Source organism: Impatiens glandulifera, chromosome 3 (assembly GCF_907164915.1).
Source record: "Impatiens glandulifera chromosome 3, dImpGla2.1, whole genome shotgun sequence".
Classification (NCBI taxonomy): Eukaryota; Viridiplantae; Streptophyta; class Magnoliopsida; order Ericales; family Balsaminaceae; genus Impatiens; species Impatiens glandulifera.
This window is the reverse complement of record NC_061864.1, coordinates 32,873,743-32,897,649: the sequence shown is the minus strand read 5'-3', so window position 1 is coordinate 32,897,649 and position 23,907 is coordinate 32,873,743.

The following is a 23,907-nucleotide window of genomic DNA, read 5'->3' as shown; positions in this document are numbered from 1 at the left end:
ATCCTCACAAAGCCACTTCTCGAGTCTAAGTTTTCTTCCCTTAGAAACATTTTAGGATTGTTAGATTACAAAATTTGAAGAAAAATTGTTAAAAAAAAAATTTAAAAAAATATAAAGTTTTCCTTAAACCAAACCATTTTTCCAAAAAAATCGGCCAAACAAATATAAGCTTTTTAAAATCGGCCAAACAAATATAAGCTCTTTAAAACCGGCCAAACAAATATAAGCTCTTTAAAACCGGTCAAACAAATATAAGCTCTTTAAAACCGGCCAAACAAATATAAGATTTTTAAAAACCGGCCACACATTACAAGTTTTGAATATTTATTCTAAATAATCAAAAAGGGAGAAATTGATAAGAAAAATTAAGTAAGTTAATTTTCAAACCGGCCACACATTATGATTTTTGAATATTTATTCTAAATAATCAAAAAGGGAGAAATTGTTAGAAAATAATTGTTATAACTTATGAAAAGTTTAATGAATAGATAAAACTAAGTTCAAATATATATGTTAAACTGCTAAGTTATATCAAGTATATTAATTGGTTTAAATATAACAAGAAGCTGTTGTAGCGTAGTGATAAACACCTCTGGCTCGGTCAAGGAGTTCGGTCAGTAAAGTTCAATCAACCGGCTCGGAGCTCGGTCAACCAGTTCGGTCAACCGGCTCAGTTAGGAGATCGGTCAAACATGCATTTAATGAAAGAAGGCTCCGGTCAAACCGGATCGGTCAACCGACATTTAATGAAGCATGAAATGAGTTCCGGTTTATTAAATGCTCTGGTTAATTAAATGCAGCCGCTCGGTCATAAATGCTCCGGTTATTAAATGAGCCGCTCTAGTCATAAATATGCTCCGGTCATTAATTCCCCTCAGCTCCGGCTAATAAATACTCTCAGGTTTGAGATGAAATCCGTACAGGTTCAACCTTTGTGCAGAAATCCGGAACGGTTCAAGTTCAGGACCGGTTCAGTTGCAACGGGAAAATGATTTAAAAAATTATGAATATCTTGAAGATAACGTGTTAAGACACACAAAATATTCCTTGGGAATATGTAAGAGAGAGACGAAACTAGGCATTGGGCAAAATAATTATTACAATATTCCTTGGGAATATGTAAGAGAGAAAAACGAAGGCTTATGCATGTCTGCCATGTGTCCAAACCGGCTTATGCATGTCTGCCATGTGTCTAAACCGGCTTATGCATGTCTTCCATGTGTCAACCGGCACGGCTTCCAGTGACCAATCTCCTAGAGAGAGAAAATATGACCTTTGTCATCTTTTCACTATAAAAGGAAGCTGGATCATTTCAAGAAAAGGACAGCTCTCGTGCGAACACGCAAATACGCGTGAGATTTCTACGAAAAAGCTCATTCAAGAGAGAAGAAACAGAAAACGAAAGATCTTACGCATAAGTGATTGAAATCCCGAAAGTGTTTGTGTATTGTGTGTGTATTTTATTAAATGTAAAAAGTTATTGTATTACATCATAGTGAGTGGTGTAACCGATGAGTAGCGATTAAGGCTTGTCTGGCATTGTGTGAGTGTTGTAACATTCAAGTTAGTGGAGATCCTTCTCATAACCTGAGAAGAAGGGGTGACGTAGGAGGGTTTGCTCCGAACATCCATAAAAAATCTTGTCTCATGTCATTTCTTTTATTTCCGGCTTACTCACTCTAAAAACCGAACTATTACCAACCTAAACATAATCCTTAACCAAACCGGTCCATATATCTCATCTAACCGATTCCTTGTTAATCTCATCAAAACTAAGTCGTGTGCGTTGCTTCAAGCTGAAATAGACATTTCCGCCCTTGAACCCGGTTCAAGAGTCTGTAACAGCTTGCGTAGTGTTAAGAACGGTTTTAGTCTCTAACCGGACTATCACCAAATTGTGTGTTGTGTTGTGTAAGCGGCCACCCTTCCAGAAACCGGAAACACCCCGGTCCTCCAAGGGCGTCCCCGATCCTAACATAAACCATCTGGTTCAACGGATGAAGGTGATTGTCTTGATTCTCTTTGATGATAATCATTTTTCTTTTAATCTTCTCCTTTAGCTGATCACATTTACATCCAATAGGAGGATGTGGTGACATCACGATGGGAACATAAAATGCTGTGTTAGGGCTAGGGAGACTATGGGGAGGACTTTGTAGTATACTCCTCTTGGAAAGTTTAGAAGTAAGTAATTTCTTCCACTTGGTAGGTTTGAGAATAGTATCTACATCATCTTCATCTTCATCTTTAGACTTTCTCTTCCTCTTGGAAGATTTGGGAGCAGGTTTGGGAGTAATATCTACATCTTCATCTTCATCTTTAGGCTTTCTCTTCCCTCCATCTATAAATCCCTCAAACAAATCATGAAAAGAATTGTTTGTTTGTTCAAAGTCCGCCCCACTGTACAAGCTTTTCTCCACTTCAAACTCTTCCATCTTAGTCACCACTTTGCCCTCAAGGGCATCCACTATCTCTGGAACGGAGTTCTTCCTACTGGATTTATAGAGTACTATCCTTGGGCCTAAAGACTCTTAAAGCTCCTCCTTGTGGCGAATTTAGGGACACAACTTTTAATGAACTCATAGGTCCACACTGGAATGCTAGTGCGAACCCATTTACGTTATAAGCAAAAGAATCAGTATTCCCTGCTGCCCATTTTTTCTCTTGTGCCTTCTTCTTCCAGGATAGATATACAACCCTATGGTGTTTCATGTCCTTGTTAACACCCTTCAAGGTGGCTCTAAAGAACACATTTCCCCATAGAACTCGGAGGAAAGCATCAACGTCCTCCACCATGTGGAGGATTTTAATAAGTACAATCCACCTTGGGTCTAATACAAAGAGGTACTAGAAATTCAGACATATCATCCCCATCTTCCATGCATCTTCCTTATTAGAACATGAAAGAAAAGATGACTCAAAGTTGGACATTCTAACCGTCAAACTCTTGTAAAAATACTTAACCAATAAAGGTGGACAACCTTCGGCATGCTTCATCTTCATTCATCACAGGGAATATGCCAAAATTAAGGCCTTCCACCATGACATACTTCTTCATTCCAAAGGACAACTCCTCTCCGTTCACCATGAACATCATCTGCTTCGAGTTTGACCTTATTTTCCTGAGCAACATTTAATGCACTATTGTTCCTGAGAACAACACACCCAGGGCTCTAAATAAATATTGAATTTGGGTATTCAAATCCCACTCCATTGGGAATCCAAATCTATACAAAGATAGAGTACAACTCTAAGTCTACTATTATATTTTCATCCAAAATACACAAAAAAAATTCATGAGAAAAAAAGTTCCATACTTTCACCTCTTCAACCTATTCAAAAACCAAATAGATAATCATAATAATATAGAAATTTACCATTAAAGTAAACCAAAACTTAAATTTCAGCAAAAAATGGATCAATTTACCTTGAAAATATATTTGATTTTTTTAAGTTCCAATGATTAATTTAATATATAGGAAGATCAGTTGTCAAATGTTTTTTTCAGCCTACAAATATAATGACTAATATAGTTATCATTTACTTTTCAAACACTATTTTATAATTAGATAAGAGAAATAAACATAAGCAAGCAATGCATTAGCAACTAAAATTTTAAAAAGGCATAAGAAAAACCTTTTAACACCATTACCTTAGTTTTTTTATCACTCCATGTTATTTTCGACACCAATCTCCACCGCACATCAACATTTCTACTATTGTAGGAGCTAAAGAAGCACAATACTTATCAATACCATGACATACATCACTAAAGGTTGCCTCTAAAGCTACTGTTGTGTTGTAATGTGACATGCTAATATATCTCTAGCCATAGTTGACAACACTGGAAATTTTTATCTATTGAGTTTCCACTAACTAAGAGCATCAAATTTATCACTTAGATCATGCATGTGACTCCCTTCCTCTTAATACACATCCAACTCAGATTTTTCAGGCAACATTGTTTCAATTTTTTCAAATAAGAAGAGAATTCAGACCATCATGACTAGTAATTTCTCTACTAGTTAGACTTGACCTGCTGCCTTGAGATTTAAAACTAGTTATTTACCCTTAAAGTTTTTCAACAACTGCATCTGAATATTCTTTATAAATTGCATACAAAAACCTTTGATACTTTCTAATATTACTTTCTGATTCAAATGAGGTATAAAGTTTAGAAAAAGTGAATTCAACTGCTCACATTTTGCATCTAGGATCCCAAACACAACCAACGACCATTAATAAATTGCACTCACCCCAATATTTATCAAACTTTTCTTCTTTTTTGCACCATTTTTCTAATAAACTCTTCTTCGTCATAAGATCTCTTATCCAAGAGTACTTTCACATGATAAAATTCATTTAGGAAAATGTTCGAGGTAGGATACTCACTTCGTGAAATGATTTTGGTTGTTTCATAAAATATTTTCAAGGTTGAAAATACTTTATGCAATTTCTTCCCATCATCTTCTGTTGGACAATGAGCGTAACTTGGTTCCCGATTTTTAAATCTTTGGAAAAACTTCTTTGAAAACTATTGTTGTTCTCAACATTTCATAAGTTAAATTTCATCTCGATTACAATCATCAACCAACTTTCTTTCGTGTAAATTCAATTTCTTCAAAATGTCAGCAAATTGAATGAGTCTAGCATCCGTTCTTCTAATAAAATTCACACTCTAACGATTTACTTGAACAATTTCCCTAATTTCATGGAGTCCATCTTGAGTTATAAGTTTTAAAATATGTGCACAACACCGAACCTGGGATAATTCCCCCCCCCCCCCCAAACCAAATTTTGGTTTATTCTCAAGAAATCTTATTTTATATACTTAATTACAACATCATTAACACTCGCATTATCAACAGAAACAGTGTACACCTTATTTTTAATTCCCCACTCCCTTGCACACTATGGAAGATTATTGGAAATTTTAGGACCACCACGAGGATGAGGGATAATAAAAAAATTTGAGAACATGTTTATTCAATTTCCAAGATAAGACAATCCAATGACCGGTGATGATCATGTACTCTATTTTTTTATTACTGGACTTCCATAAATATGGTGTGAGGCTAATCTTACTCACATTTCATAGCAAACCATGCAACGTTTTCTTCTCAGCTTCATATATAGCAAAAATAAACTATTTTTTCCTATTGTTCGTGATATACGATTCCACTCCGACATTCCACATTTACACAACATATTAAAACTTTCTTCTTTCAATAATGTAAATGGATGTTCATGCATTATGATCCAATTGGAAGCTGCTTCTTTCATCCGTTCCATACAAAAATTTTCACCAAGTAACAAAGGTGACATAGTTGTGTCTACAATTTCGAAGCCTAGCAATAGTTGATGTTGTTTGACTTTATCCTCAAGGTTTTTTAGACTCCAAGTGTTTACCACAATGATTTTAAGTGTCGTTTTAAGTGTGTTGTAGTATCTAACTTCATTTTTGCGAGGAGTAAATGACAATGTTTGCACTTGTACTTGTCATCATCTTTTGGGTCTTCAACCTCAATCCTATCTAACCATACTTGATATATTTTCTATCTCTTAGCCTTATGTAATGAATTATCATTCGTTATCACACTATCCATTTTATCTAACAATTGATTTGAGTTCTCATTTGAATCTAACGAAGCTTCAACGTTAGCTGAATTTGCTACTAGATCGGAATCAAGCATGCCTACAAAAGTTAACAAATAAGAAAAAAACCTCAAGTTGAACCACAAACAATAGATGAAAGGGAATTGATTGACATAGAATTTAACCATAACACAACAGGTACATGGAGGCAAGGCCGCCGACTAAGATTGAGTTAGAGAGATTAAATGCAAAGAAAGTAAAACAATATTTTTGATGTAAAACAGAAAAATGTCAACCTACTACGAAAATAATAATATCGATTGGAGCTTATTACTGGTGCATATTTACTTCACTAAACACATTTGGCTGCTACGGTTGATGTTTTAAGTCTCGACTCCCGATCACCTTGAGTTGTTCACTGTACAAGAGATTCAACCAACATCAACATTTCTCGAGTAGGAGAATTATGTTTAGAAAAGAGTGATGCTTTTAAAAAATATATTTAAATATTTTTTTTACCCAACTACCCACTATTATAATAATATAATAAAATAAAAAGTAAAAATGTATAAATATTAAATGAAAGTTCACGAGCGACTCATGAATAATCAAACAAAATATTTTGGGTTCGAGTTTGGCTCGAAATATTATCGAACATATTCAAATTCGACTCGAATTTGATATATTAAAACTCAAATCAAATATATATAGAGCCGGCTCGAAAAGCTCGCGAGCTATCTCGGTTCGTTTGCACCCCTAGTCATGATGAGATATTTAAAAAGTCACATTAATTCTTAATAAAATACATTTTATTTTTATTATTAATATAAACGAGTATCAGCCTTGAGTTTCGCACGTTCCCCATTCCGACCACGAACTCGATCAATTATGTTTTCTCTTATCCATACCTGACCCCAACCCCAATTTAAAATACTCAAACTTGATCATCGGTTACCTGCGGATATTGAATATACGGATACCCATGGTCAATCTAATACTATATATTTTTCATTTCCACTGTTCTTAAAAGTTGAGTTATTTTTATAAATAACAATGTTAGCAAAATTGAACTCTCATTACAAGAAGATCCTTTTCTCTGCTCAACCATTACCCTGTCATCTTTAATGTTATATGAATTTGATTAACATTATTTCTTTTCAAATTCATCCATTTGACAGCTAAATATCAAATTTATACATATTTTTCTAGTTCAGTGAGCTAAAGTGTTGATTATCCATTTTGAATGTTAAAAAACTGTAGTCATGGGTAGCAATGTTAGTTGTATGAAATAGATATTTTTATTATATAGTGTTTTCAATGACTTTCTAATGAATGTTCTCTTAAAAAAATATATATAGTTTGTCAATATATACATATCATTACCATTTTGCCTACAATTTGTTATTATAACAATCAAATTAATATGTGATCGTTTTTTTTAATGAAAGAGTTAATTAAGTATGTTGAGGAGCTAGTAGAGTTTTAATTGTTTTAACATTATCATTATCTTGATTTTCGATTCATTAATTATTTTATCATGAATATCTAAATAGGGTCGGTCGCATCACCTATGCATTTGTATAAGGTCACACCTTTAAAGGAACACGTAAAAAAAATTAAAATACATATTTCTCAATATTTGAGGAGTTCACTCATAATCACTAAGTTTATATAGAAGATAACATAAAACTAAACTAAATTACTTGTATTGTGATTTAATCTCAAACTAATAATAAATAAATATAAATTTCATATAAAAAATAATTGAATAGTTAACCAATAAGTAAAATTCAAATAGTTCAACAATCAAAAAATCAAATAAAGTTGAGTACATAAAAAGTTCAAACAATCAAATGTCAATTATCTCTAAATAAACTCATATCTCCAATTATATGAATTCTAATTAAGAGCAGAGTAATGTAAACATAAAAATTGTCTAGAAATAAATGACTAATTATTTTTTAGAGCTCCATCTTTTTAGCACAAAACCTCAGGAAGACCATCTTTGAGAATCTGCACTCTAAACATTATAGACGAGTCTTTCGTATCCATAAGTTCGAACAAACACACATCTCCCAATTTTATATTATTGTAAATGGCAAATATCTTCCAACTACTTAATCTTGTCGTCACCGGGTTACTTCCGTTGTAAAGTATTTTCCATTTATTCCCCGAACACTCTAAAATTGCATACACATTGTCTCGGGGAAGATATTGACCAATTCTCTCAGGAACATCCTAATTGAAATGATGTAATTATTAAGAAGGAACTTATGAAATTTGTTAAAAAAAAACAAGCATCTTAATTGTGAATCTTATATAAAATACTATTATTATATGGAGAGATGATTACCAATGAATAAAATGGATCAAGGTTATGTTGAGTTATGCTAACGTGGAAGAACGGTGTTCCAAGTAGAGGAAGAATTGGCTCCTTCTCTATTTGAGGTATCATTGATCCTGACAATGGTTGGGGCGATGACATCTCAACCATCACATTTAGTTTAGCCGGCGCTTTAGCGTTTTCAGTTGCCATGATCTCTTTCATTGATCTATACTGATGAAGATAAGAAATACATATATTTTAGAAATGAAAAGATTTATAGTCAAAATTTAGAAAATCTGTAATCTACCACAAATTTCTTAGGATGGAGCGACTCCGATTACAAATTTACAATGGAGACTTATCAAAGATTAAAAAGAAAAGGTGAAAATAGAAAGATGTAGAAAATCATCATTGGATAACAATATGAAAGAGGCTAGAGAAGTTAAAATCATAAGTGGATAACACATATGAAAGATGCTCGAAAAGTTATGATGATAAATCACAATGATAAATTTGAATACTCCATAAAATAATATTGATGATCTAATTTTTCTGGGAAAAAAAATCAATGAAATGAAAAGAAGGTGATCAAGCCAATAAAGAATCATTCAAACTTCACACTAATGTTAATTATGATCTAAAAAGGTCCAGAAAACCACGAAATTGGGAAGCCATTTTCGATTTATCGATTCCCCATGTTCATCGATTTTCTAAGTTGTTTGTGGGATAGAGATAACTTTATGGTTAGAGTTTATGTTTTCATTGGTGATCAGAAATGATAGTGATTTCTTTATGTACATTTAGTAATATCGAAATAATTTATATTGAAAAATCATATTATATAAGAAGTTATTTTTGATGACTTTTCATAACTAAGTTGAGATATTTCTCTAATTAAAATGAGTTTTATACTGTAAAAAACAAATTAGAGCATACATATATATGTAGCACTAAAATGTTTAGTATTAATCTTAAAATAAAAGGATAGAAAAAAAAAAAACCATTTGCTTCCTTGGTCGATCAGCAGGTGACAATTCTGGATTCTTTTTGATGATAACTTTTCTATTACTTTTGTGTTTCTTGCAAGAAGATTCTGCACAACCTTTAGTTCCTTTCATTTCTTGGACCTTTGAACTCTTCACAATGTCACTATTTCCACCAATTAAGCAGTAAAATAATGACGTTAAAAATATTAACGGATGTGAGAAGTGATTTATAGAGAAAGTTATAAGAGAAATAAAAGTCAATGAGAACAAAATAAGATATTTTATAAACATACAAATTATTTTTAAATAGACAAGTCTATATAAACATTCACATGATAACTAAAAGAATCACACCTATTTAAATATTCTCAATTACAAGAAGATTGCAAATCAATTTTTTTTCAACTTTGCAAAACTACTCACTCTACTGAGATTTTTCACTTTTGTTATCATAATTTTGTAATCTCTTTTTGAAATCATTAGAAACCATTGTTATGAATATATGAATGGATTTCTAATTACATATTTATTTAACCAAACATAAAGTCATGTCATCATTATAGAAAGACATTTCTATGTGTACAAATCATAGAAAACATAAAAATAATAACAAGAACTATGATATATAACTCAATAAGTAGTTTAAGTGTACTCTCTAATATGAAATTCATAGAACAATAAGATCCAAATATGAAAATAAAGTTATAAGTATATCTATTTGACAATTATTCAACAATTAACTCGAAAACTAAGACATTTTTTTTAATTGTTTCACACTATCAAGAAAATCACACACATCTAGAAACTAAATAATTCTAACATGTTTGGCAAGAATTCATTGGTACTTGCATAAAAATAACATCATTAAATAATTTATAATAAATGTTAAAAGTTCATACAATAATTTGATAAGAAGAAAACATCATTCAAATATTGTCATTAGATTTCGCTAATTATTGAATGGATTCGATAATTAAGCCCGATTTGATATTTAATTGAAATAAGTTCAACAATCAAAACAAAAGGAGCAGAGGTTTTAGTGGATTTCAAAATCAGAAAATTTGTAATTAAACATAACCTATATTGAATTTCATATAAACAATTTATCAATTTTACGATCTCAACTAATTTAATCTCGTCATCCAACAGTAAAACGTAAAAATACAAGTTTTGAAAAAATGAGATATCGAGATTGGTAAAACGTTTTTGAATTATACCTTTGAGATATAGGTTCGATCTCGTTTTCCAGTTTGTTCTTCTTCACCTTCTCGACCTTATAAGTACGTCGTAGACTATATGCCGGTGATCTTTTCGATTTTCCGTCCATTTTCCTTCTTTCTTTCTTTTTCTCTCCTTGTGACGCCGCCTTCTTACTAATCTTTGTATTGCCTTTTGTTATTAGTTTTTAAGCCTAGGGTTAGCACGTTAGGTTAAATAAAAGGATGAGTCCAATTCAATGTTGTCCATGTACAAGTGTTTGAACAAAAAGAGTTGAAATTAAAATGAACGCGCTTTAATTCAAATTTTATAATAATTGATATTGAAATATAATAGAAATTTTATATTTAAAAAAATAATTATTATTATGAAATTTGTATATATATTTATATTATTTTTAATATTATATTAATATATACCTACAAATCAAAGCATTAATTAATAAAATATTTTATTCTTAATAATATATACTAATAAAATATTTTATTCTTTATTAATAATATAGTGATTAGAGGAATGTTTCAAATAAATAAAAATGGTTTGTTTTTACATATTTTGGTCCAACTTGTGGCTTTGTGGTTAATAAATAAATATTTTAATAACTATGAAAAAGTGTTAATGAGACAAGTGTTTTGGTGGACCAAAGTTTTAAGGTGTCTTTAGGTATTCAATGTCCCAATAATATTAAAATATTTTGATTTAACACAATGATAATAATGATTAAATAAAATATTAACTATACTTGTCACAAGATTAATCTTCGTTAACATCAAAAGAATTTTTGACATCTTGAAAGTTTCCCACAAAAAAAAATCATAATTCTTAAAGAACGATAATTAAATAATCAAACTTTTTCAAGTTATAAGATTAATTATTTTACGAATTCAATTCGAAATATCTTAACAATACTTGGGTAAAAATAAAACTGTCTACTTCTTGGAGAATATTAATTAGTTAGTCCCAAAACAATGTGTAAATGAACCAGTGATATTCTGTAACAAATTTTAGACTTTACTAATTAACGAAAAATACATATTTGATACTATAAATGTGGTGTAAAAAAGAAAAGAAGAGAAGAGAAACGCAAACAATCGAAAGAGAACCTGCACAAATCGTTAATTTTTCTTTCCAATCTCGAAAATAATGAAATGAGAAACCAAAACAATGGGATCAATTGTTTTTTTTAAACTTTGATTTATTTAGTGTCGTAACTCGATTTACCAAAATAAATATCAATAAAATAAAATAGAGTTTTAAAAAAATGCAAGTGAAAGAGATTATTTCTTTGGTTCGGTTTTTAAAAAATGAAAGTGAAAGAGATTATTTCTTTAGTTATAGATCATTTCCTTCCTAATCACGCGTCTAAATTATAATTATGGTGCATCAGAATGAAATAGAGAAAAGGAGGATATCGACGTCACAGAAAAACAATCTCAAAATAAATACTTGAAATTTCAAGGACATCAAGTTAGGAAAACCAAACTAAACTTAAAGAAAATCTTTTACATTTTAAGTTATTTAGATTTCAAATATTTTAGACATTTTTTTAGTTTTAAATGCAATTTTGAGTAGTTTAGAGAACTGAAAATATAAATAGATTGACGAATTTGTAGATAAACAAGTTAATTAAATTATTGTTTAGGAACCAAGTCATTCGGAATAATATTCATTGTTATGAACTTTATAAGAACATGTCACCAAATATTGCTTTAAGTTTCAAGAATTTCAAACCTATTGTGTGAGCACCATATGTCATAATTTTATATAAAATCAATTAGAGAAATATAAAAAAAGTGGTAAATATATGTGTTTTATTTTGTGTAAATAATTCAGTCAAATTAGATTAATATCCAATGCATGACAATAATCTATGGAGATGTGGCAAAAATAATGAAGAAATCATAATTTTGAAAACCTTGCCTTCTTGCCTCCATATGACCTATTTAGGATAAGAATTGATGAAAACGTTCTCACACAAAGTTATAGATATATGCTTCATCTACACCATATAAAACATTCACATTAATTGTATTGATTTGATGTCATAATTGGACACTCAAACACGTCTACCAAAAGATCAAAACCATTTTTTATTTTTTTTTCGAAAACACATTTTATTTTAGAGTTCGATAGACAACCTTAAGAATTCAATTTAAAAATACAATCATTGACACAAAGCTGTAAAGAATAGGGTGATATAACACATATCAAAACTTGAGACCAATTAGAGTTAGGGTTAAATCAAAATCACTATTAAAGTTTGCAAAATTTATGAAAATCCATATTTTGAAAATGATCAAAACCAATTACAAATGCATTTAGGATAATAAGTGAACATAAATGAGTTTTATAAGTTACAAGACCTTATTTCAACCATTGAATCAACCAACTGAAATCCAATTTTAAATTGATATGAAAATTATACAAAACTTTTAGACTTGTTTTACTTGTTTTATATACAACAAAGAACAATCTATAAATAACCTTATAAGCCTAGATGATTTAAAACCGAAATTCCCAATTTGAAACTTCTTGAAAACCAACTATGGCGAAATATTCGTCTTCCCCTCTCGCGTTCTGAAACAATGTATTTATATTTTCCCGTACATAGGGAATCTAATGCAACAAACCTCAACCGTTTTGATTAAGTAGGATTAATTTTGAGTTTTTCCCTATATGTTCTTGAATTTCAAAGGATAAATTTGTTTTATTGATCTATTAAATTCCATTACTTCTTTGGGAAAATGATCTCTATCATTCAATATTCAAGTGGCTTCAAATGGTTTCTATTTTGGTGGTCAAGAATGAAATTTGTATTTTTTTGGAATATTTTAAATAAAATAAGGCTGTTTTGTCCATCCATTTAGCCTTCATCAGTTGATATTCAGTTAGGTGACTATAAAATAAATGTGAAATGATTTAATGACTTAGTTATAATTTTGTTAGATACTTAAACTAAGTGGTTACGTTGTTAAAACTATTATTTATTAATTAGTAACCGTTATAATAATTGTTATGTTAATCCAACGATCAACACTTCTCAGCCTCAACCGACTCATCCAGCATAGAGGAAATAAAACAACGATCATTTGGCCATTCATCCAGCAGATCATATAGGGCTAACTCTAACTAATAGAGAAACTATGATGTTTTAAGTGTCCAACATGCCTTATCAGCTAAGATAAAAATCGAATTCATAGATGAATCGTTCTCAAAGCTTGTAGATTTAGAAGATGGAAGGCAGTGGAAAATCTTCGACTCAATGGTTCGTGCATGGATGATAAATACGATCGACGTGAGGCTTCAAAGAAGCTTTCAATCAACTAAAACTAATCGCGATCTTTGACATGAAATTAAATAAAAACAACGGTCCGAGAATGTATTATCTCCAAAAGGATTTGTCATAATGCATCAAGGATCAAATGACCTTGAGGATTACTACTCTAAAGTTAAACTCCTATGGGATGAAATTCTTAGATTGAAAACCACTTAGAAGACGTAGGTATAAAGGAACTAAGATAGACGGTAATGGATGTTTTCTAGAACTTGAAATAATTCAAGACGACAAAGAGAACAAGTTACTACAATTCTTAAGGAGACTTAATGATCAATATTAATATGTGAGAATCAAATATGAATATGTGAAGGATCAAATACTGATGCAAGAACCATTTATAAGGCTTTTATATTGTTGCAAAACGTGGAAAAAAAACTATCTAAGGAATGTCAATTAAGACAACTCCATGTATGCAATAGATTGAAGAAGAAATTCGGACAGGTCTAAGTCCAAGAATCTTATGTGTTTTCATTGCGGAAGTAAGGACTATTTGAAAGAAAACTGTTTCAATATTGTTGGTTATCATGACCGGTGGAAACAACCAAAGTAAAATAACAACAAGAAAAGAGGAAGTACAAGTATATTCAACAATTCTTCATATCAGAATGAGTATGGAGATGCAACTCTTGAAGAATCCAGAATACAAAAGCATGAGGGATGTCAAAGGAAAAGGAGTAGCTTGAACATCCTTAAATGGCACGGCTGCAGGTAAGTGTTCTAAACTTATATCTCATTCACATACATTTATTTAGTTTAACATGAACAAAAACTTAGTTAAAGATAAAAATTAATGGTTAATAGATTCATGGGCATCATGTGAGGTATGGAACAATAAGAATTTAATGAAAGACATTAGGAAATTAGAGACTCCAAAGTTTATGTATTTAGTTGATGGGTCATGTAAATCAATTTCAGAAGTAGAAGTAGAAGTAGAAGTAGAAGTAGAAGTAGAAGTAGAAGTAGTAATAATTATAATTTCAAATGAGTTAATACTTAGTGAAGTTTTATTTTCTAAATATCTTAAATACAATCTGATATCAATTGCTAAGCTTATTGATGATAGTATAGAAAATTGCCTTTTCTACAAACAATGTGCAACTTGTAGGACCATAAGCTTGCATTAAATGTTGAGATTGAAAAGAGGATAAAACCTGTATTTCGTTTCTAGTGACACGATAACAAATAATATTTATGATATTTTTTTTCTTAGTTCTAAAGATAATATATATATATGATAGAACTTGTTTCAATCAAATATTTAATAATTCAGTAATTAATTATGAAGTTCTTCATAAAAGATTTGGTCATCCCTTAAATGGAGTTATTAAATCCATTTACCCGATTATCTTTGATAGAAAGAAACAATATTCTTCATGCCCACTAAGTCAATTAGATTGCTATTGTGATAAATTTTTTGAATTGATTCATGTTGATTTGTGGATTCTGTCGAGAGGAGACATTTTTAAATTGTTCTTACATAATTACTGTTTTTGATGTTTTTTTGACACTTGTATTTGAAAAACTACAACAAGTTTTCATCCTTGTTAAAAATCAATATAAAACAAATGTAAAAATCATTAGGACTGATGATAGAACATAATTTATTAATGATATGTGTTTCAATCTTTTTAAATATATTTGTATAATTCATCAAACAACATGTGCATACACTCCACAATAGAATGGAGTTGTAAAAAGAAAGTCCCTTGTATAAAGAAAGAATAGACATCTTGTTCAAATAGCGATGTTTATCATGATTGATTCTCACATGCCTTCAAAATTTTTGGCACATTTATTACTCACTGCAACCTTTTTGATTGATCAAACACCAATGAAGAAATTTTATTGGAAAACTCCAATTTATATATAAATATGTATTTATAGGATATCTCATTAATCAAAAGGGGTATAATTGGGGTATAATGTGTATGAATTAGAGATAAATATATTAGTTTTTAGAGATGTTATCTTTCATGAGGAAATAATTCCATTTATGAAAGATGAAATTTCATTAGATTGTTCTAAAATAAAATTAAAAGATGTTCCAACTTTCTTTCATGATGAAATGTAAGATATAAGTGTGAAAAAGTTAGAACAAAATTATTTATATCAACCATCTAATGATTTTTATACTAAAAATGTTTTTTCCGAACCTGCATCTCATATTCAAAATCCCATGTCACAACAAAATGACACTGGAATTTTTTTAAGGAGAGTTCTAGAATTTCATATACACCAACATGGATGAAAGACTTTATAAACCATGCAAAACAATTAATAAAAGGAAAAATATTTTTATACCTTCAACTTTTCCTTTTACAATTATTTGTAGTAATTTAAACTTTACAAATTTTTTAAGAAACATTGATCAATCACATGATCCATTTTAATACCAACAAGCTATAATGAATTCAGATTGGGTTGAAGCAATGGATTCAAAACTTAATGCTTTAAACAAAAATAACACATGGACTTTGCAGAACTCTCAAAAGGTAAAAAAGTTATAGATGGTAGATTGATTTATCAAACAATTTTTTTTTATGGTAGTATAAACAAGTGTAAAGTACGTTTAGTACTGGAAAAGGGTACAATCAACTTGATGGAGTAGATTTTCATCAAAGATTTTCTCTAATAGTAAAGAATGTAACTATTAGATTGTTATTAACCTTGACAGCTGCAAGTAATAACATTTATATCAGATTGATTGAAATAATTCTTGTTTGCATGGTTGTCTTGATGAAGATGTGTAAATTTCTATACTGGTTTGAATTGTGAATATCCAAACCAAGTATGTAAACTCAATAGGAATTTATATGGACTAAGACCTTCCTAAAGACAATGACACTTTAGAATTTCTAAAAATCTTTCAGATATTAGTTTTTTTACAATCATAGAATGATCATTGTCTATTCATTAAGAAAATAGGAGAACAAATCACTTGTTTATAACTATATGTTGATGATATTTTGTTGGCAAGTAACTCATTATAAGATATTGAATACAATAAAAGTATTGTTGATTCTAAATATACTATTAAGAATCTTGATAATGATAAGGTTTATTAAGACTATAAGTCATACATAATGACGAAGTTATATATGTGAATCAAAGAAAATACATTTTGGATTTTGTTTATGATTTATGTTTGATTACTTCTAAACCAGCTGCAACTCCTATGACAAAAGGAGTAAAATTTGTTAATGATTTTATTCATGATGATCTATGTGATGTTAGTCTATATAGAAGATTTGTTGGTCGGCTATTATATTTAAACTTCCAAAGACTCGATATTGCTTATTGTGTTCAATAACTAAGTCAATTTAGTCATCGATGCATTAATAAACCATTTAAATCCTATTTTAAGGCTGCCATACAAGTTCTCAAGTATCTCAAAATGGACTCCTTACTTGGGATTATTTTACTCATCACATAACAGTTTTAAATTATCTACATATTCATATAGGGATTGAGGATCCTATTTAGATTCCAGAAAATTATTAATAGGTTATTGTATATTTGTTTAAAATTCTCTTGTTGCTTGGAAAACAAAGAAACGTCAATCTATTTCACATTATTCAACTAAAGCTGAATATCGTAGCTTGATAGCGACAATTTGTGAACTGCAATGACTAACATATTTACTTATTGATCTTCAGATTAAAGTTGATTTACCAATTACACTTTATTGTGACAACAACAAGGCTATCCACATTGTAGAAAATTTGGTCTTTCATGAATGTACTATCTCCAAAAGGATTTGTCATACTACATCAAAGATCAAATGACCTAAAGGATTACTACTCTAAGGTTAAACTCCTATGGGATGAAATTCTTAGATTGAAAACCGCTTATAAGGTGTACGTATAAAGAAACTAAGATAGACTGTAATGGATGTTTTTTAGAACTTGAAATGATTCAAGACGACAAAGAGAACAAGTTACTACAATTCTTAATGAGACTTAATGATCAATATGAATATTTGAGAATCAAATATGAATATGTGAATGATCAAATACTGATGCAAGAATCATGGTCTACTATTTACAAGGCTTTTATAATGTTGCAGAACGTGGAAAAGAAAACATATCTAAGGAATGTCAATTAAGACAACTCCATGTATGCAATAGATTGGAGAAGCAATTCGGACAGGTCTAAGTCCAAGAATCTTCTGTGTTTTCATTGCGGAAGTAAGGACTATTTGAAGGAACTGTTTCAAGATTGTTGGTTATCATGACCGGTGGAAACAACCAAAGTAAAATAAAAACAAGAAAAGAGGAAATACAAGTATAATTAACAATTCTTCATATTAGAATGAGTATGGAGATGCAACTCTTGAAGAATACAAAATGTACCAGGATTTTCCGAAAAGCATGAGGGATGTCAAAGGAAAAGGAGTAGCTGGAGCATCCTCAAGTGGCACGGCTGCAGGTAAGTGTTCTAAACTTAAATCTCATTCACATACATTTTTTTAGTTTAACATGAACAAAAACTTAGTTAGAGATAAAATTGAATGGTTAATAGATTCATGGGCATCATGTGAGGTATGCAACCATAAGAATCTAATGAAAGATTTCCTAGACTCCAAAGTTTATGTATTTAGTTGAGGGGTCATGTAAATCAATATCATAAGTAGTAATAGTTATAATTTCAAATGAGTTAATACATAATGAAGTTCTATATTCTAAATATCTTAAATACAATCTGATATCAACTACTAAGCTTATTGATGATAGTATAGAAAATTGCATTTTCTAAAAAACAATGTGCATCTTATAGGACCATAAGTTTGCATTAAATATTGAGATTGGAAAGAGGATAAAACTTGTATTTCGTTTCTAGTGACACAATAACAAATAATATTTTTGATATTTTTTTTCTAGTTCTAAAGATAATATATATGATAGAACTAGTTTCAATCAAATATTTAATAATTCAATAATTAATTCTGAAGTTCTTCATAAAAGATTTGGTCATCCCTCAAATGGAGTTATTAAATCCATTTATCCGAATATCTTTCATAAAAATAAACATTATTCTTCATGCCCACTAAGTCAATTAGATTTCCTTTTATTATATAGTTTTTCCAAAACTGATAATTTTTTTAATTGATTCATGTTGATTTGTGGGGCCTATCGAGAGAGGAGACATTTTTAAACTGTTCTTACATAAATTGTTATTTTTGATGATATTTTTACGATATACTTGGATTTATCTTATTCCTTATAAGAGATACTTGAATTTGAAAAACTACAACAATTTTTCATCCTTGTTAAAAATCAATATAAAACAAACTTAAAAATCATTAGGACTGATAATAGAACATAATTTATTAATGATATTTGTTTCAATCTTTTTAAATATATTTGTATAATTCATCAAAAAAAACATCTGCACACACTCCACAATACAATAGAGTTGTAGAAAGAAAGAATAGACATCTGGTTAAAATAGCGATGTTTATCATGATTGATTCTCACATGCCTTCAAAATTTTGGGCACATTTATTACTCACTGCAACCTTTTTGATTGATCGAACACCAATGAAGAAATTTTATTGGAAAACTCCAATTTATATGCTTAATAAAATATTTTTTTGATAATAGTTTACTTAGAGTATATAGATGTTTAAGTTATGCAAGTAATGTATTTCCATACAAATCAAAGTTTACACATAGAGGAAATAATTGTGTATTTATAGGATATCTCATTAATCCAAAGGGGTATAATGTGTATGAATTATAGATAAATATATCAATTTTTAGAGATGTTATCTTTCATGAGGAAATATTTTCATTTATGAAAGATGAAATTTCATTAGATTGTTCTAAAATAAAAGATGTTCCAACTTTCTTTCAGGATGAAATGTAAGATATAAGTGTGAAAAAAATTGGAACAAAATAATTTTATCAACCATCTATTTATTTTTATACTAAAAATGTTTTTTTTCCAAACCTGCATCTCATATTCAAAATCCCTTTTCACAACAAAATGACACTAAAATTTTTTTAAGGAGAGTTCTAGAATTTTATATTTACCAACATGGATGAAAGACTTTATAAACCATGCAAAAAGGAAAAAAAAAATTTATGCCTTCAACTTTTCCTTTTACAATTATTTGTAGTAATTTAAACTATACAGATTTTTTAAGAAACATTGATCAATCACATGATCCAGTTTCATACCAACAAGCTACAATGAATTCAGATTGGGTTGAAGAAATGGATTCAAAACTTAATGCTTTAAACAAAAATAACACATGACATTGCAGAACATCCAAAAGGTAAAAAAGTTATAGATGGTAGATTGATTTATCAAATAATTTTTTTTTGATAATAGTATAATCAAGTGTAAAGAACGTTTAGTACTGGCAAAGGGTACCATCAAATTGATGGAAATAAATTGATGGAGTAGATTTTCACCAAAGCTTTTCTCTAGTAGCAAAGAATGTAACTATTAGATTGTTATTAAACTTGACAAATGTAAGTAATAATATTTACATCAGATTGATTTAAATAATTCTTGTTTGCATGGCTGTCTTGATGAAGATGTGTAAATGTCTATACTGGTTTGAATTGTGAATATCCAAACCAAGTATGTAAACTCAATAAGAATTTATATGGACTAATACAGTCCTAAACACAATGACACTTTAGAATTTCTAAAAATCTTTCAGATATTAGTTTTTTACAATTATAGAATGATCATTATCTATTCATTAAGAAAATAGGAGAACAAATCACTTGTTTATAACTATATATACTGATGATATTTTGTTGGCAAGTAACTTATTGTAAGATATTGAATACGATAAAAGTATTGTTGATTCTAAATATACTATTAAGAATCTTGATAATGCTAAGGTTTATTAAGACTATAAATCATACATAATGAAGATGTTATATATGTGAATCAAAGAAAATACATTTTGGATTTTTTTATGATTTATGTTTGATTACTTCTAAACCAACTGTAACTCCTATGACAAAAGGAGTAAAACTTGTTAATGATCATATTCATGATGATCTATGTGATGTTAGTCTATATAGAAGATTTGTTGGTCGGCTATTATATTTAAACTTCCCAATACTCGATATTGCTTATTGTGTTCAATAACTAAGTCAATTTAGTCATCGATGCATCAATAAACCATTTAAATCCTATTTTAAAGTTGCCATACAAGTTGTCAAGTATCTCAAATGGACTCCTTCCTTGGAATTATTTTACTCATCACATACAAGTTTTAAATTATCTATATTCATATAGTGATTGGGGATCCTATTTAGATTCCAGAAAATTATTAATAGGTTATTGTATATTTGTTTAAAATTCCCTTGTTGCTTGGAAAACAAAGAAACATCAATCTATTTCACATTATTCCACTAAAGCTGAATATCGTAGCTAGATAGCGACAATTTGTGAAATGCAATTACTAACATATTTGCTTATTGATCTTCAGATTAAAGTTGATTTACCAATTACACTTTATTGTGAAAACTACGAGGCTATCCACATTATAGAAAATTTGGTATTTCATGAACAAACAAAACATATCGATATTGATTGTCACACGGTAAAAAATAAATACAAGTCTAGTTTTATTTTACTAACACATGTATCATCTAGTATGCAGATTGGAGATATCTTTACCAAATCATTTGAAACAAGTTATTTTTTGGATCTTTTATACAAGCTACAACTACAAGATTTTTATCTTGATGAGGGAGTGTAAAAGAAATTTAAAATTATTCAATGGCTTAGTTCTAATTTTGTTAGATAGTTAAACTAAGTGGGTAAGTTGTTATAACCATTAGCTATTAATTATTAGTAGTTTTAATAATTATTATTTTAATTAATATTAATTATAAAAATTGGGAGTTTTTTTTACCTGTATTGAGTTTTGTGTTAGTATTAATATTTAATAAAATATCACAAATTCCTCAACGTTTCTCTCATTTTTGTGCAATTTGACTTTCTATCTAACCACTTCTTATTACCTCATTAGTACCATTTATTAATATTTATTCTTGCTAAGTTTTATAGTGACCCATGCTCCAGAAACCCGCCCGAGATAGGACCCACGTGCAAGAGACCCAAGCCCAGGACTCACTACATGCGTTGACCAAACCTAGCCCACGTTGACTCCTCCTAGGGCTGGTGCCTCCTAATGCCGTGGCGGTCCGTGGTGGTTAACGACGGTCCTCCGATGATATTATCCGAAAAACAATTTTTTTTTTCAAAACTTGCAAAACTATTATTAAAAATTACTTTTTAATTTTAATTTTTATCCGACTCATATTTTATTTATTTATATAATATTTCAACATGGGTTGAACATGAGTGTTTTCCTTCTATTGTAGCGGGCGACACAGACAACTCCTATGTGTTTGATGACTTCCACTGCATATCTAATGGTTGTGACTTCTGCTGCAGCGATTCTTCTAGGTTTCGGTCGCACCAGATCACAAACAATTTCCAGCCTTAAGGGTTTGTTTGAAATTGATTTTTCTTTCATCCTTTTGACTTTATTTTTAATTTTAAAAATATACAACTTTAATAAATATGATATATATTTTTCCAATTTATTTTAATTTAGTTTATATTTTTGGGTTTAATAAATATTTTATTTTGGATAAAATGGACACGACATTTATCCTAAATTATTTATTTAATTCCCTTTGATTTTTCTAAAATTAATTTGAGATAAAATAAGTATAACATTTATCCCAAATTATTTTATTTATTTTTCTTGATAACTATCATTAATTAATTAGGATTTAATTATCACAATAACTAATCCAATTAATGATTTAATTAGGTTTTGGCCTTGATTTTTATTATGTTGATTTTATTTATTTAGAAATTAAAAAAAAAAATTAAAATTTAAAATGGAGTATGTAAATTTTTAGTGATTATAGAATGCCCCTCTCGAATCAAGTTTGATTACAACAAATTAATTTTTTGAAAACACGTAGTATATTATTGAGGCAGATAGAAAGATAGAACATAGAATGAGTTGATTGGAGTGACATTGTATTATTGTGTATAGAATTCATCAAGGTCTTCCACGCATTGATCAAGGATCTTTCCTTTGTAATTATCCTAACAAGGATGATATCTCGAATCATGTTTTACAAATCTTAACAGAGTATCCGTAAAATGTATAGGATAATGATACAAAGATAATCATATGCATTTATTGAAAAATCAACTTCTATTTAAACATGAATATCTACCAATTATTCAAGTTATTTGTATTTTTAACTATTATTTGATAGTACTTTGGTCAATGTGGTTTAGGATAATCATATACAAATGATTATGGTTAATGTCATTCGACGAAACATAAGAGGGGACATGGAAATTTTGATAAATTCCTCATTTGGATTACTAACAAGTAACATCTTAGAATGATCATATATACGTGATCATGAGACTATCACCAGATAAGTTTTAGTGAAAGTTGATGAGATTGTCACTGAAGTTACTAACAAGTAACACATTGAATGATTGTGTGAAAATGATCAAAATATTATTAATATATAGGTTTTTTTGTGAGACTTGACAAACTTTTCACTATAGTTACCAACAAGTAATGCTTAGGATGATCATATATAAATGATCATGGTACTATCGACATATATGTTTTTATGTTTGTGAATTAGGAATACCTATTGAGAAATAGAGTTTTAATTGGATACCTATTGAGGGATAGGGTTTTTGATACCTATCGAAAGATAGGGTTTCGATTGAATCGTGGTCGTATGATCTCTGGTACCTATCGAGATATAGGATTTTGGTACCTATCAAGAGATAGGGTTTTGATTGGATCATGTGCATCTTATCGAGAGATAGAATTTTGGTACCTATCGAGGGATATGGTTTAGATACATATCGAGGTATATAATTTAGATACCTAGCGAGAGATATGGTTTTAATACCTATAGAGGGATAGAGTTTTAATTGAATACCTATCGAAGAATGGAGTTTACAATACCTATCGAGATATAGAGTTTTGGTTGGATCATGGTTGTATGATCTCTAATACCTATCAAGAGATAGGGTTTTGATTGGATCATGTGTGTGTGATCTCTAATACCTATCAAGATATCGAATTTTGGTACCTACCGAGGGATAGGGTTTCGATAACTATCGAGAGATAGGGTTTCGATACATATCGAGAGATAATATTTTGGTACTTATCGAGGGATATGGTTTTAATTGGATACCTATCGAAGGGTAGAGTTTTTGATACCAATCCAGAGATAGAGTTTCGGCTGGATCATGGTCATATGATCTCGAGAGATAGTGTTTTAGTACATATCGAGATATAGGATTTTGATTGGATCATGTGCGTATGATCTTTAATACCTATCGAAAGATAGGATTTTAGTACATATCAAGGAATATGGTTTGGATACCTGTCGAGGCATGGGTTTGGATATCTA